This window comes from Mesocricetus auratus, unplaced genomic scaffold, assembly GCF_017639785.1.
Source record: "Mesocricetus auratus isolate SY011 unplaced genomic scaffold, BCM_Maur_2.0 Super-Scaffold_100003, whole genome shotgun sequence".
Taxonomy (NCBI): domain Eukaryota; kingdom Metazoa; phylum Chordata; class Mammalia; order Rodentia; family Cricetidae; genus Mesocricetus; species Mesocricetus auratus.
Window position 1 is genome coordinate 10,532,496 of NW_024429188.1, and position 16,909 is coordinate 10,549,404.

Below are 16,909 nucleotides of genomic sequence, written 5' to 3' on the forward strand. Positions count from 1 at the left end.
CACAAGTTATTGGTTATGCTGTAGGGCTTAACTGTTACAGCACTAAAAGGCAACTATTTAAGGAGGAGGCAGAAAAAGGAAAAAGGAATGTATGTAAGATATTTTTAAAGGTACGATAACCATAATAATGTTTTAGAAAGACTAGAATTATTCAAGGCTAGCTTGGGTCCCTCTCAATAAAAACAATGGACTAAATACTGCAATCCTGTGTGTGACTAATAATCAATGCCCTGGTCGTCGCCATATTGGTATTCTCGGGGGTAGTCATCTGGGTACTTGCCATGGTACTCAATGGGGTATTCTGCCTGATAATCACTATTATTTATTTCTGACCCATTTGTTTCTGTGCCCTGGCTTCCATTGTGAATGACAGGTTCTGTGGCGGCAGCACAGTACTTAGGATCATTCACTTGCTGCCCAAGCCCATACACACTCATTCTTTTTTGGGAAGCAACTTTGTTGGTACCCATCTGTAGAAAAATATTCGAGTTGTCCACCGACTCTAATGTCAGCTTCTGGTACATGTCTCTCCTGGTACCCGGTGCTAACATCCCAGCCTGGCTAGCTCCTTTGTTGGTGCTCATCTGTAGACTAATAGTGGTCTGATCAAAAGGCTTGTCAGTCTGCATTTTGGGATCATAAAGATGCCTCCTGGTCCCATAGGCTGTCATCCTCACCTGGCTGTCACACATGTTGGTTCACATCTGTAAACCAATTACACTTTGGCTAGCCTTTAATTTGCCTTCATCAAAATGTCTTGTTTGTTTTTCTGCATATTTAACTCCAATATCAGTGGTTGTGTAGAACCCTTTTTTTTCACCTGGCCTGCTAGAGCCACCAGCTAGTCTGAACCTTCTTTTTTTTCCTTTTTAAAATGTAAATTAGAAACAAGCTTGTTTTACAAGTGAGTTCCAGTTCCCTCTCCCTCCTTTCCTCCCTTGCCCCCCCAACAAACAATTTTTCAAGCCAAACTCTCCATTCTCCTTTCCAACTTCTTCCTATCTCTACTATCTGTCATGAGATATCCACTGCATTCGTCTAGCAATTGTTCAGAATATTTGAAATACTTTACACTACAGAACATTCTCATTAAAGTAGAATTTATCTCAAATATATACTATAAAAGAGGTGCATTATATACAGTAGTTGATTCCATGAAAGCAATAGCCCAGGATGTTTAATGTCATAATGACTTACAATTACCCAGGAAGAAGAATTTCTACTCCTCTTTGTTACAAATAAATTATAGGTACACTGTCTTTTAAAATTTGAACTACTTATATTATTCTGTCCATATTTAGTATGGTTTTATCCACAAAATAAATTTACTTTTTAAAATTTACAATTCCTGCCAATACACAGAAAGAACTAACACAATACTTTCTATCACATGTTATGAATGCTATTATGTGTTAATGGTATGAGATAAAAATCTTGGGATGTTTAGTTATAATAGAGAGTACTACTAACAAAATATATATCTAAAATGATAAGGAAATTATGTCTGAAATGATGAATAAAATGAAATAAAATTCAAAGTAGTTACAATTTAAAGAATAAAATATGAAGTGTTAATCATGGACAAACCTAGTCAGCAATTATTTTGTTGAGTATAAAACAAAAGAAAGTGTAATATTTCTATTTTCCCTAGTAAGCAAAAGCATTTCTGTGAATTTTCAGCCATAATTCTTATTATGACTTTTAAGTTAAAAACAATTTTCAAATTATTTTAAAAAGAATCATATTACTGTTGTCTATTTCAGAGACACATGTTAAAAGGGCATACCATCTTATGATATCAACCTCTGTTATCAAAGGATTTACTGATTACAAAATAAGATAATTAGGAAATGTCATTGGCAGAAAAAGTTTAGTTTTGCTTTAATTAGATACATAAGAAATTTTTGACACTTCTTGAAATTTTATTTATTTATTTATTTTTCAGTTTAAATTTAGATGAGAAACAAGGTTGCTTCAGAAGTCAGTTCCAGGTCCCTCTCCCTTTCCCTCTCCTCCTCCCATGCCCTCCCCCCAACCTGCCGCCATTATCCCCTCATTTCCCCAGGGAGGGTGAGGCCCTCCATGGGGGTGTCCATAGTCTGTCATTTCATATAGGGCAGGGCCTAGACCCTTCCCCAAGAGTTCAGGGTGAGAGTGCACCTCACATTGTTCGATGGGAGTCCAAAGTCCATGTGTATACTCGGGATGGGTACTGATCTGCTGCCCAAGGCTCAATAGATTACCTAGGCCTCCTCACTGACACTCACATTCAGGGGTCTTGATCAGTCCCATGCTGGATTCCCAGGCTGATGCCTGGGATTCAAGAGTTAACCTTTGTCAGGTCAGCTGTTTCTGGGGGTTGAACCAGCCCAGTCTTAATCCCTTTGGTCATCAGTCCTCCCTCTCTGTTACTGGCTTTCTTGAGTTCAGCTCAGTACTTTACCGAGGGAGTCTGCCTCTTCTTTGATCAGCCTCTAAATGAAGTTTCTGTTTCCCAGACTCTCTGGCCATGGGATTGTAGGCTGGCACTCCCCAGATCTATGTCTAAAATCCATATATGAGAGAGTACATGCCATGTTTCTCTTTTTGTGACTGGGTTACCTCACTCAGGATGGTTTCTTCTAGTGTCATCCATTTGCCTGCAAATCTCATGATTCCATTATTTTTTCTGCTGAATAGTACTCCATTGTATAAATGTACCACATTTTCTCTATCCACTCTTCGGTTGAGGGACATCTAGGTGGCTTCCAAGTTCTGGCTATTACAAATAAAGCTGCTATGAACATAGTGGAACAGACATCTTTGTTGTATGAATGAGCATCTTTTGGATATATGCCTAAGAGTGGAGTTGCTGGGTCTTGTGGTAGATTTATTCCCATTTTTCTGAGGAATCTCCATACTGATTTCCCAAGTGGCTGAACCAGTTGGCACTCCCACCAGCAATGGAGGAGTGTCCCTCTTTCACCACATCCTCTCCAGCATAAATTGTCCTTGGTGTTTTTGATTTTAGCCATTCTGACAGGAGTGAGATGGTATCTCAGGGTTGTTTTGATTTGCATTTCCCTGATGGCTAAGGTTGTTGAGCACTTTCTCAAGTACCTCTCAGCCATTTTAGACTCCTCTGTTGAAAACTCTCTATTTAGTTCTGCAGCCCACTTTTTAATTGGGTCCTTTGATGTTTTGGAGACTTGTTTCTTGTGTTCTTTGTAAATTTTGGAGATCAACCCTCTGTCAGATGTGGGATTAGTGGATATTTTTCCCCATTCTGTGGGCTGCCTTTTTGTCTTGCTGACTGTGTCCTTTGCCTTATAGAAGCTTCTCAGTTTCAGGAGGTCCCATTTATTAATTGTTGATCTCACTGTCTGTGCTAGTGGTGTTATGTTCAGGAAGCTGTCTCCTGTACCAATTTGTTCAATGGTACCACCTACTTTCTCTTCTAAGAGGTTCAGGGTGGCTTGACTTATGTTGAGGTCTTTGATTCATTTGGACTTAAGTTTTGTGCATGGCGATAAACATGGATCGATCCGCATTCTTCTACATGGCAGCCTCCAGTTATGCCAGCACCATTTGTTGAAGATGCTTTCGTTATCCATTGTATATTTTTAGCTTCTTTGTCAAAGATCAGATGTTCGTACGTGTGTGGGTTAATATCCGAGTTTTCAATTCGATTCCATTGGTCTACCTTTCTATTTTTGTGCAAATACCAAGCTGTTTTCAGGACTATAGCTCTATAATAGAGCTTGAGGTCAGGGATGGTGATGCCTCCGGACGTTGCCTTGTTGAACAGGGTTGTTTTGGCTATCCTGGGTCTTTTGTTTTTCCATACAAAATTGATTATTGTTCTCCAAGGTCTGTGAAGAATTGTGCTGGGATTTTAATGGGGATTGCATTGAATCTGTAGATTGCTTTTGGCAGGATTGCCATTTTTACTACATTGATCCTACCTATCCAAGAGCATGGGAGATCTTTCCATTTTCTGAGGGCTTCTTTCATTTCTTTCTTTAAAGATTCAAAGTTCTTGGGATACAGGTCTTTCACTTGTTTGGTTAGCGTTACCCCAAGGTATTTTATGTTGTTTGTGGCAATTGTAAAGGGTTATGTTTCTCTGATTTCTTTTTCAGCCCTTGAAATTTGTATATGTTTCATCTTTCTGAGAGTATTTTCAACTACAGAAATAAAAATACAAAGCTTCTGGAGTCTTTCTGTATGCACCATTATTTGTTGCATATAGTATTGATGATTGATTTAAAGTGATCATGTTATGATAATTAAGTTCAGGTTGAATAGCATGAAGCATTCACAGTCAGTCTTCTGGAGCTCAACACCATGCCAAGACACCTGCCTTGACCTTGGACAACTGGAAATCCTCTCCTGGTCAAGTGACTGAGACTTTGAAGTTTGTTGTGTACATTGGGTATTGTCACATTGTCTTTATCCATGTGTACCATCATGAGAAGGAAGTAGAGGTAGCTCTCCAAGAGAAGCTTAAAGAGCAGCACCAGGATGCCTTTATCGTCAATGGACTGTTATGTACATTATCGAGCAAAAGCACAGTGAAAGGAGAATACTAGAAAATAGTTAGGGACCAGAAGTAGTTCTTACTGGCATTCTACCATATTCAATGCTCAACAGCTTTCAAGCTTAGGCCTGACTATTTCCTATTGAGTGCTTCAGTGCAGTGACACTGATTGTGGTGGTTTGGAAGCAAATGGTCCCTGAAAAAAAGTGGGCTATTAGAAGGTGTGACTTTGTTGGGGGGAGATGGCCTTGTTGGAGGAAGAGTGTCACAGTAGGAGTGGGATTTGAGGTCTGTTTTGCTTCCCTCACTGCGACGTGGAGTCACTTCCTGTTGTTTTCTAAGATATAGCTAGCAGCATGTCTACCTGCATGTCACCTTGCTCCCTGCCATGATGATAATAGACTAAACTTTTGAAACTGTAAGCTGTCACTTCAATTAAATATTTCCTTTATAAGAATTGCTATGGTTATGGTGTCTTTTCACAGCAATAGAAATCCTAACTAATATACATATTCTGTGGACACCCATATGGTCATATCATAAATAAATTCCGCTTAAATTATAAGCCCACAGTTAACCAGATCAAGTGCCACCCACACCTAACTCAGGTATTGCCATTCCTAAAGAGTCATGGTGACTGCCTAAAGTCCCTTCACTTCTCTGATAGTTCCTGGAAGAAGCCTGAGTATCTTTGTATCCTGGAATATCCTAGGATCAAGGTGATTACAGCCAAACACAATAAAACTATGTGCTGATCAGGTTTCTCATACATGGAAGGTTGGTGGTGATCCCCAAATCTGTGACACCAGAGCACATTTCTCAGAACACAAGGACATTGTCACCTTACTTAACTATGACAAGAAGTGGAGGGTCTGTGACTCAATGAAATATGCCAAGCACAAGGATTATACCTTAGTTGCAGATCTTTAAAGTCGTGGATGTCTGCTTTTCTTCAAGGAACTTGCAAATTTTCTTCCTGCCTTCTTATTTGTCTTTGCACATACACTGTAGTCTGCCTGTAGGCACTGGGCAGCACCTTGTAGACAAGCCACTAAAGATTTATTAGCTTGATGCAGTCTCAGTCAAGTCATGTCAGTTGATTAGTTATTTCAGTTTTTCTTTGTATTTTTCTTCATACATCTGGGGGATATTTAACCTGTTAAGCCATTGTTGACTAAATAGAAGCAAGTCATAAGAGTGCAACTAAATGTTGAGTTTAAGTATTTGGAACTGCAGTCCCGTGGGAGTCAAAAGGCCTTGTGCACACAGATAATTAATGGAGAAGTAAGGGAAATTAATCACACAGTTTACCTCGTTAATGGAATGATGTGTATAGGTATTCTTCCTGTGATGCCAGGAATGATATATTTTGTAACATGGTGATCCTTTGCTGTCTGGTGAGACAGGCTCTGTCCATATCTTCCAGAATTTTTGCTTCTACTTCTCAGACCAATTCCCCTAGATTTTGAGCATTGCTTTTAAACCATAAATCCCACTCTTATGAGTGATGTCACTTGTGCTTTACAACAGCCTATGTGACTTCTATGCTCTCTTAGCATCAGGATAATAATGAGTTCCCCCATGCATTGTATTTACTCAGTCATTCTCCCTGGACCATTATCCTGAGCATGGTTTGTTTCTAAGTCAGCAAAAACCATATATAGGTAAAGCTATATGTACTTCAATATAACCATGTCTTAAGCTTTGTTGTACTCATGGGACTAAGTTAATTGTACCTGAATGCTTTTTTAAAAAACTGTGATAGTTTAAATACAGCTAAAGGAAAATGACCTGGGCAAGACTCCAGAAGATCTGGTTCATTGCTGGTCACAATAAAATCAGGCTGAGCTGAGTTTCATTCTTACCTCACCCTGATTGATTTTTTCCTTGTCTGCTGTAAATTGCCAAACAGTTCTATCAGTCAGATTTCTCTCTGCATCAAATGTGCTATTGTGAATTTGAAAGAAAATATGTTATATTGTTGTGCACAGATTCTAAACCCCAAAATCACCAAGAGACCTGTTCCAATGCAAAAGCAAAGAGTCTTTTATTGTTTAACAAGTTAACTGTCTTTAACTTGGACCCTTCATCTATTCACCATGGCAGATGGCCAGGTGAATAATGAGGCAGGGAGCTTACTGAGCAATATAAGGGGAGTGTCTAGAGGTATGCAACACTCTCAGGATTGGTTTGCTTCCGGGCTTGGATGATCTGTCTTGTGTTGATTGGTCAACTGGTTGATATGGCCTGTAGGCAATCCCAGGGCTATTGCTATGCTCTGCACATCACTGTTGTGCCACTTGTACCATAAAGCACATCTGGAGACACAAAGCACATCCAAAGTCCCACCAGGTAACTTCTGATTGGTTCCTTGCCATGAGGAGGATATCTGATCTCATAGTGATTAGGGAAGAACCAGCAAGGTCAGACATGTCAGAATGGCTAAGATCAATAACACTGGTGATAGGCCATTCTGCCAAGGATGACCTATGCAAGAGCAACACTCATATATTGATTGCTCTTGGGTGTGCAAACTTGTAGAACCACTAAACAAATTACTGTGGTGGTTCATTAGGAAGAAGGGAACTGGTCTTCCTCAAGATTCAGCTCTATCACTCTTGGGCATATACCTGAAGGATGCTTTATCATAGAGACAGATGGGTAACCATATTCATTCAGCTGTCTTTATAATAGTCAGAAATTGTAAATGCTTAGATGTTCCTCAACACAATAATGAATAAAAATGTAGCACAATTCTACTCAGCTATAAAAAAATGACACCATGAAATTTGCATCAAAAGGTTGGAACTGGAAAAATATGCTCTGTGAGGTTACCCTTAACACAGGAAGACAAATTTTGTATGCATTCACTTATATGTGGATATTAGCTGTTAAGTGGTAACCATGCTACAATCCACAGAATCACTGAAGGTAGGTATAGAGTGAGGGACTAGAGTGAACAAGTAGATATTAGTAGGAAAGGAAAAACTGAGGGGTAGTATTGAAATCTAATATAGTATTAACCTTCTAAAATATATGCATACATGAATGTGATCCAAACATAATGAAAACAAAAATAACAGGGGGCACTGTGTCTCAATTTGTCATCTCTTGTCACAAAATGAAAACTCCCCCATCAGGTTTTGCTTACATATACTTGAATTGTTGCCAAAAGGGGACCCACAGGAATCTCTGCACAACACAGGCTGATGCCAAGCCACATTCACACAGAAATGCGTCATTGCTAAAGACAGCACCTATACAACTAATTAAAAATAGAGATGTCCAGCTGGTATCTACATATTGCCTTTACCCCTATGAACTAGTGTCTTTCTAAGAAAAAGGTACTATGCAGCTATCAAAAGAGAAATGTAAACACCAACCCAGCACCAAAGCCTTTGATCAACAATGTGGTAATACCTGTAAGATATGCTAGGACAACGGTAGTTCAAAGATTGTGTCAGTTGCCACCCAATAACTGAACTAACTTAAGGCCTTATACATGAGATGGAAACAACACCCAACATTTTGGGGATGACCAAGAACTTGACAGGAGATAATCCAGGAGCCCAGGGCAAAACCAAATACTACTGGTCTAAAAATAAAATAAAATTGTAGTGATAAAATAACTCATGATGATAATCTGCTATTCTCATAGAACAGAGCCTTATTCAACCATCATCACAGAAGCTTCTGCCTGCAGGAGATTGGAATAAATATAGAGACGTACAGTCAGACATTACACAGAGAATGAGAGACCTTGAAACACTGAACCCTAAATGAGATGTCTCCATTAAATCCCTCCCCTCTGAGCTCAGGAAACCCCAAGGAAGATGAGGCCCAAGGAGTATAAGAGTCAGAGAAAATTTAGGACACCAAGAAAAGATGGCCCTCTTAATCAATATAAGCAAAGCTTATATGAACTGAACAGAGACTGAAGCAGCATGCACAAGGCCTTCAGTGGTATGTATTAGGTCCTGTGTTTATATTACAGCTTCTACTGTAGTGTCTTTATGGGATTCCTGAGTTTGCAAATGAGTGGGTTTCTGACTCCTCCCATTCTCTTGGACTATTTTCTCTTTGTTGGTTTGACTTGTTTGACATCAATGTAACGATGTTTGTGTTGATTTATCTTTTATTTTGTTATACTTTCAAAATTAATGAATGAATGTAAACCTAGCCATTAGTATCAAAGTTAACAATGAAATGTCCATTTATACTGGCTAGGAGAGGGAATATCAGTTTTACTCAATGGAATGATTCTGGGTACACCAGTCATTTTAGGGCAGATTTCATATTCAGCAGTAGTTGACCAAAAAATAATGGACTCCATAGATTTTTTCGTGTGCTTTTATTAACTTAGCTTTTTGTTTTTTATTTTTATTTTTTGGTGATGTCATATGTTGTTTTCTAGGTTTGGGGCATTTTGTTGCATTGGGACTTTGACATGTATTTTTTAGAAAGAATCAAATATGTGTTGGTAGCGAAGGGGAGAGAATCTAGACTAACTTGGAGGAGGGGAAGGATATGATCAAAGTTTAGTTAAAATTAAATATTGTTTTAAATAAAAAATTATCACATATGTGTGAGTTTCCATATGAATATATATATGTGTGTGTGTGTGTGTGTGTGTGTGTGTGTGTGCGTGTGTGTTTGTATAGGCATACATGCTAAGACTTATGTAAGAATGTCATACGTAGTACAACTTTGGGGAGTCAGTTCTCTTTCTACTGTGACTAAGAATTCCAAGTCAGAACATTAGCTTGTGTGGCAAGCTCAGCCATCTTACTACCTAAATTTGGGGTTATTTTAAAACACAGAATCTCAGTCAATAGTTGAGGCTTCACTCAGACTTGCAATAATCCTTCTGTATCAGCTTCCAAAGTGCTGGGATTGTGTATAAATTAACATGCTGAGCTTTTTACTGAGCAATTCTTACAAGATTTCTTTTTCAATTTAGTTTGAGTATTTTTTTCATAACAGGATTTTCTGACCATCTATTTTTATAATGCTCATTTAATTTGGCTATATAGATGTTAAAAAAATTAAGACAAGTGTTAATTTAGATGCCAATTTTGCCTACATTTCTTTTGTTTGAATTAGCTTTGTTTCTTCATTGTTCATCAAATTGTCAATTACAAAGTAAGACTTTTTATATGAGTTCTTCAACAATAGGCATAGTTATAAATGTTTTTATTACATAATTGTTGATATGTGTTGATCAGCTGCATGATTTTATACATACTAATTTTACCTAGCACATCCAATAATTGCGCTGGAATGTCACGGAATCTTAAATATTCATGGCTGTTTTAACTCTTTTCCATATGGAGACTAAATTTTCACACTACACAACTGAGATCAGTAATTCTAAGATAACCCTAGCATGTGCCCTATTTCATCATTCTGAATTTTACTTTGCTGTGTTTGTTGTCATTATTGTTCTGTCATTTTTTATGGAATTCTTTTATCTTTATATTGAAAATACACATCTCTCTACTTGCTACATTTTTTAAATTAAGAATTAGAAGACCTATTGTGGTTTGAGTGTAAAAATTGTTCTCTCACTAATGGTGAGATATTGATGGTTCTAGAAATGCTCAGGAGGTTGGAACTACCTAGGAAAGTAGAACGCTGAATATGGGATTACATTTTATCTTTGTTTGTTTTTAATGCTTCTGGCCTCTGTCAAACACTTTTGATGCAATGATAATATCACTTTAGACCCAACGCAGTGAATTAAGCTGAACTTGCGCAAAATCCTTTGAACTTATGAACGAAGATTTTTTTCCATCCTTTGAATTGTTGATCATGAAAGTTTGGTACAGTAATTTAATAACTAGTAAAGTAGTTTTCTGTCTTTTTTCTACACTATATAGTCTATCATACCCTTGAAAATATTCTTAAGTGCACTTTAAATCCCATCTGATACAGAAGAAATAAGTAAAGGAAATATAACTTTATAAGAACTTGAAGAACTCTATGGATATACAGAATTCCACCCTTACTGAACCCCCCAATTGTGTGATTTATCACAGAGGAGAGAACCAAATCAAAGTAAACCTCATATCTGTGAGTGACAGAGCTGATCTTTAAGCCTAAGGTATGTGGTGGTGAAATCTCAACAACATAGAATGCTGAGTGCATCTAGCTTGTGCTAATGCTTTACAAATTCCATATGTGCAAAAAGTGAATAATTTTTAAGACATTCTGTAGTGTTTTTATAGCATTTATCCTGATTGTTTCTTTGAAAAACAGAGTGATTCAAGTAAAGTAGAAATAATTCAGTTTTATTTAAGTAATACAAGAGATAAGATTTTTGAAGAATTTGGTTTTGAGATTGGTTCTAAGTAATAAACCTGGTCTGGAACTCAATAGGTAGTTTATGATGATCTTTATCTTTCAAAGCTCTTGCATCTCAAGTATCATCATCTATGATTAAATAAAAAAGAATGAAAGAAATAATAATAAGACTTTCCATAGGGCCAGCATCTCTAAAGGTCATTAATAAAGAGTATACATAAATGAAGACACAACCTATATAGACAACAATACCCACCTTAAGTAGTCAAATGCAACATTTCCTTTTGAAAGATTAGTTTGAAAAATTCTAGAAGGTGAATTGTTTTCAGTAAAACTTTCTATTGTGTATTTTGGACACATGATAAAATGTACAATGAGTTATATACGTTCTTGATATTTATAATCTTTTGTCTGATGGTTTCATGCTTACATTTTTCAAAGTATACTTGCATTGCAATTATATAAGTAGTTATCAGGGTTAGGTAACTATGAGAGAAAAAACTTACAAAGAGAAAATGTATTATTTTTTAATTTTATTTTCCAGTTTAAATTTAGATAAGAAACAAGGTTGCTTCAGAAGTCAGTTCCAGGTCCCTCTTCCATTCCCTCCCTCCCTCCCGAGCCCTCCCCCCCCCCCCGTTATCCCCTCATTTCCCCAGGGAGGGTGAGGCCCTCCATGGGGGTGTGCATAGTCTGTGATTTCATATAGGGCAGGGCCTAGACCCTTCCCCAAGAGTTCGGGGTGAGAGTGCACCTCACATTGTTCTATGGGTCCAAAGTCCGTGTGTATGCTTAGGATGGGTACTGATCTGCTGCCCAAGGCTCAATAGATTCCCTAGGCCTCCTCACTGACACCCACATTAAGGGGGTCTTGATCAGTCCCATGCTGGATTCCCAGGCTGATGCCTGGGATTCAAGAGTTAACCTTTGTCTGGTCAGCTGTTTCTGGGGGTTAAACCAGCTCAGTCTTAATCCCTTTGATCATCAGTCCTCCCTCTCTGTTACTGGCTTTCTTGAGTTCAGCTCAGTACTTAACCAAGGTAGTCTGCCTCTTCTTCGATCAGCCACTAAATAAAGTTTCTGTTTCCCAGACTCTCTGGCCATAGGATTGAAGGCTGGCACTCCCCAGATCTATGTCTAAAATCCATATATGAGAGAGTACATGCCATGTTTCTCTTTTTGTGACTGGGTTACCTCACTCAGGATGGTTTCTTCTAGTGTCATCCATTTGCCTGCGAATCTCATGATTCCATTATTTTTTTCTGCTGAATAGTACTCCATTGTGTAGATGTACCACATTTTCTCTATCCACTCTTCGGGTGAGGGACATCTAGGTTGCTTCCAAGTTCTGGCAATTACAAATAACGCTGCTATGAACATAGTGGAACAGACATCTTTGTTGTATGAATGGGCATCTTTTGGATATATGCCTAAGAGTGGAGTTGCTGGGTCTTGTGGTAGGTTCATTCCCATTTTTCTGAGGAATCTCCATACTGATTTCCAAAGTGGCTGAACCAATTGGCACTCCCACCAGCAATGGAGGAGTGTCCCCCTTTCACCACATCCTCTCCAGCATAAATTGTCATTGGTGTTTTTGATTTTAGCCATTCTGACAGGAGTGAGATGGTATCTCAGAGTTGTTTTGATTTGCATTTCCCGGATGGCTAAGGATGTTGAGCACTTTCTCAAGTGCCTCTCAGCCATTTTAGACTCCTCTAGTGAAAACTCTCTATTTAGTTCTGCAGCCCACTTTTTAATAGGGTCCTTTGGTGTTTTGGAGACTTGCTTCTTGAGTTCTTTGTAAATTTTGGAGATCAACCCTCTGTCAGATGTGGGATTAGTGAATATTTTTCCCATTCTGTGGGCTGCCTTTTTGTCTTGCTGACTGTGTCCTTTGCCTTACAGAAGCTTCTCAGTTTCAGTAGGTCCCATTTATTAATTGTTGATCTCACTGTCTGTGCTACTGGTGTTATGATCAGGAAGCTGTCTCCTGTACCAATTTGTTCAAGGGTACCACCCACTTTCTCTTCTAAGAGGTTCAGTGTGGCTGGATTTATGTTGAGGTCTTTGATCCATTTGGACTTAAGTTTTGTGCATGGCGATAAACATGGATCGATCTGCATTCTTCTACATGCCAGTCTCCAATTATGCCAGCACCATTTGTTGAAGATGCTTTCTTTATTCCATTGTATATTTTTAGCTTCTTTGTCAAAGATCAGATGTTCGTATGTGTGTGGGTTAATACCCGGATTTTCAGTTCGATTCCATTGGTCTACCTGTCAATTTTGGGCCAATACCAAGCTGTTTTCAGGACTATAGCTCTATAATAGAGCTTGAGGTCAGGGATGGTGATGCCTCCGGACGTTGCCTTGTTGAACAGGGTTTCTTTGGCTATCCTGGGTCTTTTGTTTTTCCATACAAAATTGATTATTGTTCTTTCAAGGTCTGTGAAGAATTGTGCTGGGATTTTAATGGGGATTGCATTGAATCTGTAGATTGCTTTTGGCAGGATTGCCATTTTTACTACATTGATCCTACCTACCCAGGAGCATGGGAGATCTTTCCATTTTCTGAGGGCTTCTTTAATTTCTATCTTTAAAGATTCAAAGTTCTTGCAATACAGCTCTTTAATTTGTTTGTGTAGTGTTACCCCAATGTATTTAATGTTGTTCGTGGCAATTGTAAAGGGTGATGTTTCTCTGATTTCTCTTTCAGCCCTTTTATCATCTGTATATAGTAGGGCTACTGATTTTCTTGAGTTGATCTTGTAGCCTGCCACTTTCCTGAAGGTGTTAATCAGCTGTAAGAGTTCCCTGGTAGAGTTCTTTGGGTCATTGATGTAAACTATCATATCGTCTGCAAACAGTGAAAGTTTGACCTCTTCCTTCCCAATTTGTATCCCCTTGGTCCCCCTTTGTTGTCCTATGGCAATAGCTAGAACTTCAAGTACCATGTTGAAAAGGTATGGAGAGAGTGGACAGCCTTGTTTTGTTCCTGATTTTAGAGGAATTGCGTTGAGTTTCTGTCCATTTAGTTTGATGTTGGCTGTTGGTTTGCTGTATATAGCTTTTATTATGTTTAAGTATGTCCCTGTTATCCCAGATCTCTCCAAGACCTTTATCATGAAGGGGTGTTGGATTTTGTCAAAGGCTTTTTCAGCATCTAGTGAGATGATCATGTGATTTTTGTTTTTCAGCTTGTTTATATGGTGGATTACGTTGATGGATTTTCGTATGTTGAACCATCCCTGCATCCCTGGGATGAAACCTACTTGATCGTGGTGAATGATTGTTTTGATGTGTTCTTGGATCCGATTTGCCAGTATTTTATTGAGTATTTTTGCATCAATGTTCATGAGGGATATTGGTCTGAAGTTCTCTTTCTTAGTTGTATCTTTGTGTGGCTTGGGGATCAAGGTTATTGAAGCCTCATAGAAAGAGTTTGGCAAAGACCCTTCTGCTTCTATTGTGTGGAACACTTTGAGAAGAATTGGTATAAGCTGTTCTTTGAATTTCTGGTAGAATTCTGCAGTGAGGCCATCTGGATCTGGGCTTTTTTTGGTTGGGAGACTTTTGATGACAGCTTCTATTTCCATAGGGGTTATAGGTCTATTTAAATTGCTTATCTGTTCTTGATTTAATTTTGGCAATTGATAGCTGTCCAGGAAGTCATCCATTTCCTTTAAATTTTCGAATTTTGTGGAGTACAGGTTTTCAAAGTATGACCTAATGATTCTCTGGATTTCCTCAGAGTCTATTGTTATGTCCCCCTTTTCATTTCTAATTTTGTTCATTTGCGTGTTCACTGTCTGCTGTTTGGTAAGTTTGGACAAAGGTTTGTCTATCCTGTTGATTTTCTCAAAGAACCAACTCTTCGTTGCATTGATTCTTTGTATTGTTTTCCTGGTTTCTACTTTATTGATTTCAGCCCTCAATTTGATTATTTCCTGGCATCTACTCCTCCTGGGGGAGTGTGCTTCTTTTTGTTCTAGAGCTTTCATCTGTGATGTTAATTCTCTGGTATAACTGTTCTCCTGTTTCTTCATGTGAGCACTTAGCACTATGAACTTCCCCCGTAGCACTGCTTTTAAAGTGTCCCATAGGTTTGGGTATGTTGTGTCTTCATTCTCAATAATTACTTTAATTAAGTATATGTACCATTGAGAAAATATTTGTCATGTTCTATAAAATGAAAAATTAAATTTATTTTTTTCTTAGTGGTTGAAGTTATTCAAAATACTTTATTTGGAAAAGCAAGAATTCTGTAAACAAAGACAATATATGAGAAAATATATTTTATAACACATGTATTGCTGAGATATAATGATTTGAATCAAATGAGTTTTTTCTTTTTCTTCTCTCCTACAACACTTTCAAACTGCAGTTTCACCTCCCTCCACTCCTCCCATTCCCCTATTCACTATTCCTGTGTCTCCTTTCAGAAAATTGATGGTCTCCCAGGGATATCAACCAAACACAGCATAACAAGACACAATTAGGCTAGACAAAAACCGTCATATCAATGAGGGGCAAGGCATCCTTGTAGGAGGAAAAGGGTCCCTATTATCAGTCAAAAGATTCAGAGACACCCTGACTCCTATTGCTGGGAGTCCCACAAAATATCCAAGCTAAACAACCATAGCATATATGTCAAGGTCCTAGTACAGTGCCATGTAGACTCTAAGATTGTCATTTCAGTGTCTATGAGTCCCTGTAAGTCCTGCTTAGTTGATTCTTTGGAGCCATGTTCTCATGGTGTCCTCAAGCCCTCTGGTTGCTATAATTCTTCTTCCCCTTCTTTCATGGGTTTCTGCCTAAAGTTTGGCTGTGGTTCTCCTCATCAGCTACTATTAGCTGTGTGAGGAAACCTCACTTACAACAATTGGACTACGCATCAACTGAAGTATAGCAGAATATTGTTAGGAATCATTTTATTGATTTTTTAGGGGGGAGAAACAGTTATGCTTGGTTCTACCCTAGGTCTCTCAGCCAGGCAGTGTTCGACATGGCTTTCTGCTAGGAACTGCAGAATTATTCAGTGAGAGTAGTGTGCATAATTCAGGGATCTACTCATCAGAGATTGCTGATCTTTTGAAGGACTTAACTGTAGGAGTCAATGCCACAAAGCTACCCGCCCAACAGGGCGGGGTCAAGGTAGAGATAAAAGGAAGTGAAAGGAAAAGGGGCTCCCCTCTTTTCTCCTGGAAGCCAGCCACGCTTCTAACTCCTGGTATGTGCGATTCTCTCTGATAAATAAATATATTGTTTTCCCTATATAGCCTCGAGTATCGTTATATCTGGTGTCACGGAAGTGGTTTGGAATTACAGCCCACGCCTGGGAAACCGCCTGAAATCGGCATCCCGAGGTGAGTGCTAATTCGCTCCAGCCGCGGCGGCTACATTGCCGTGGTCTCGCCACGGCCCCGCCGCTGCAAGAGAGGACCCTTCACCACACTCTTCCCACGTGTGCTGTTCCAGCCCGCCCCAGTCGGCCGCTGCGCGTACCTGCAGCTGGACCGCGAATAGAGCAATTGGCCTCTCCACGCGGAGCTGTTTTCCCTTCCCCACAAGCCCTGCTGCCCCGCCGGCCGCTGCCGCCGGCTGCCAAGCTGTTCAGACCCCCCGCGGGCCCAGCGCCATTGTTCCTCGGGGCCCCTGAGTGCCCCTGGCCACTGCTCCGCGCCCGGAGCTGCCCCCCGCGATCGCTCCTAGCCGCCGCCGCTGACCCCTCTGCCGCCCACCCGGCAACGCCACACGTGCTGCTCACAGCCCGCTGCAGCATCAGGAGAGGCTTTAGACCACCGTGCGTCCAAGCCGCCGGCACCCCGGCCATCGGTTGCCCGCTCACCCCCCCATTCCCCTGCCGCCGCCCGCCAAGCTGCGCATAACCGGGGAATTTCGTGCCGGATTAATTCTACATTGCACTGCCTCAGCAGCTACCAGAGCCATTGCAAGCTCCACTGCTGTGCGGTGAATCTGCCTGCCCGAATCTGTTCATTAAGTTTTCACAGGTTCCTTGGGGAGAATCCGATTTTCCGCGAAGAGGTAGCGTTTGGCAGTACACCTCCGCCATCTGCTGGCCAAGCAC

The 16,909-nt window shown here is 39.7% G+C and overlaps 1 pseudogene; it reads right to left on the minus strand.

Moving 5' to 3' along the window:
* Window positions 1-215: 215 nt before the first annotated feature.
* LOC121139922 lies at window positions 216-16,654 on the minus strand (annotated as a pseudogene).
* Window positions 16,655-16,909: the final 255 nt, after the last annotated feature.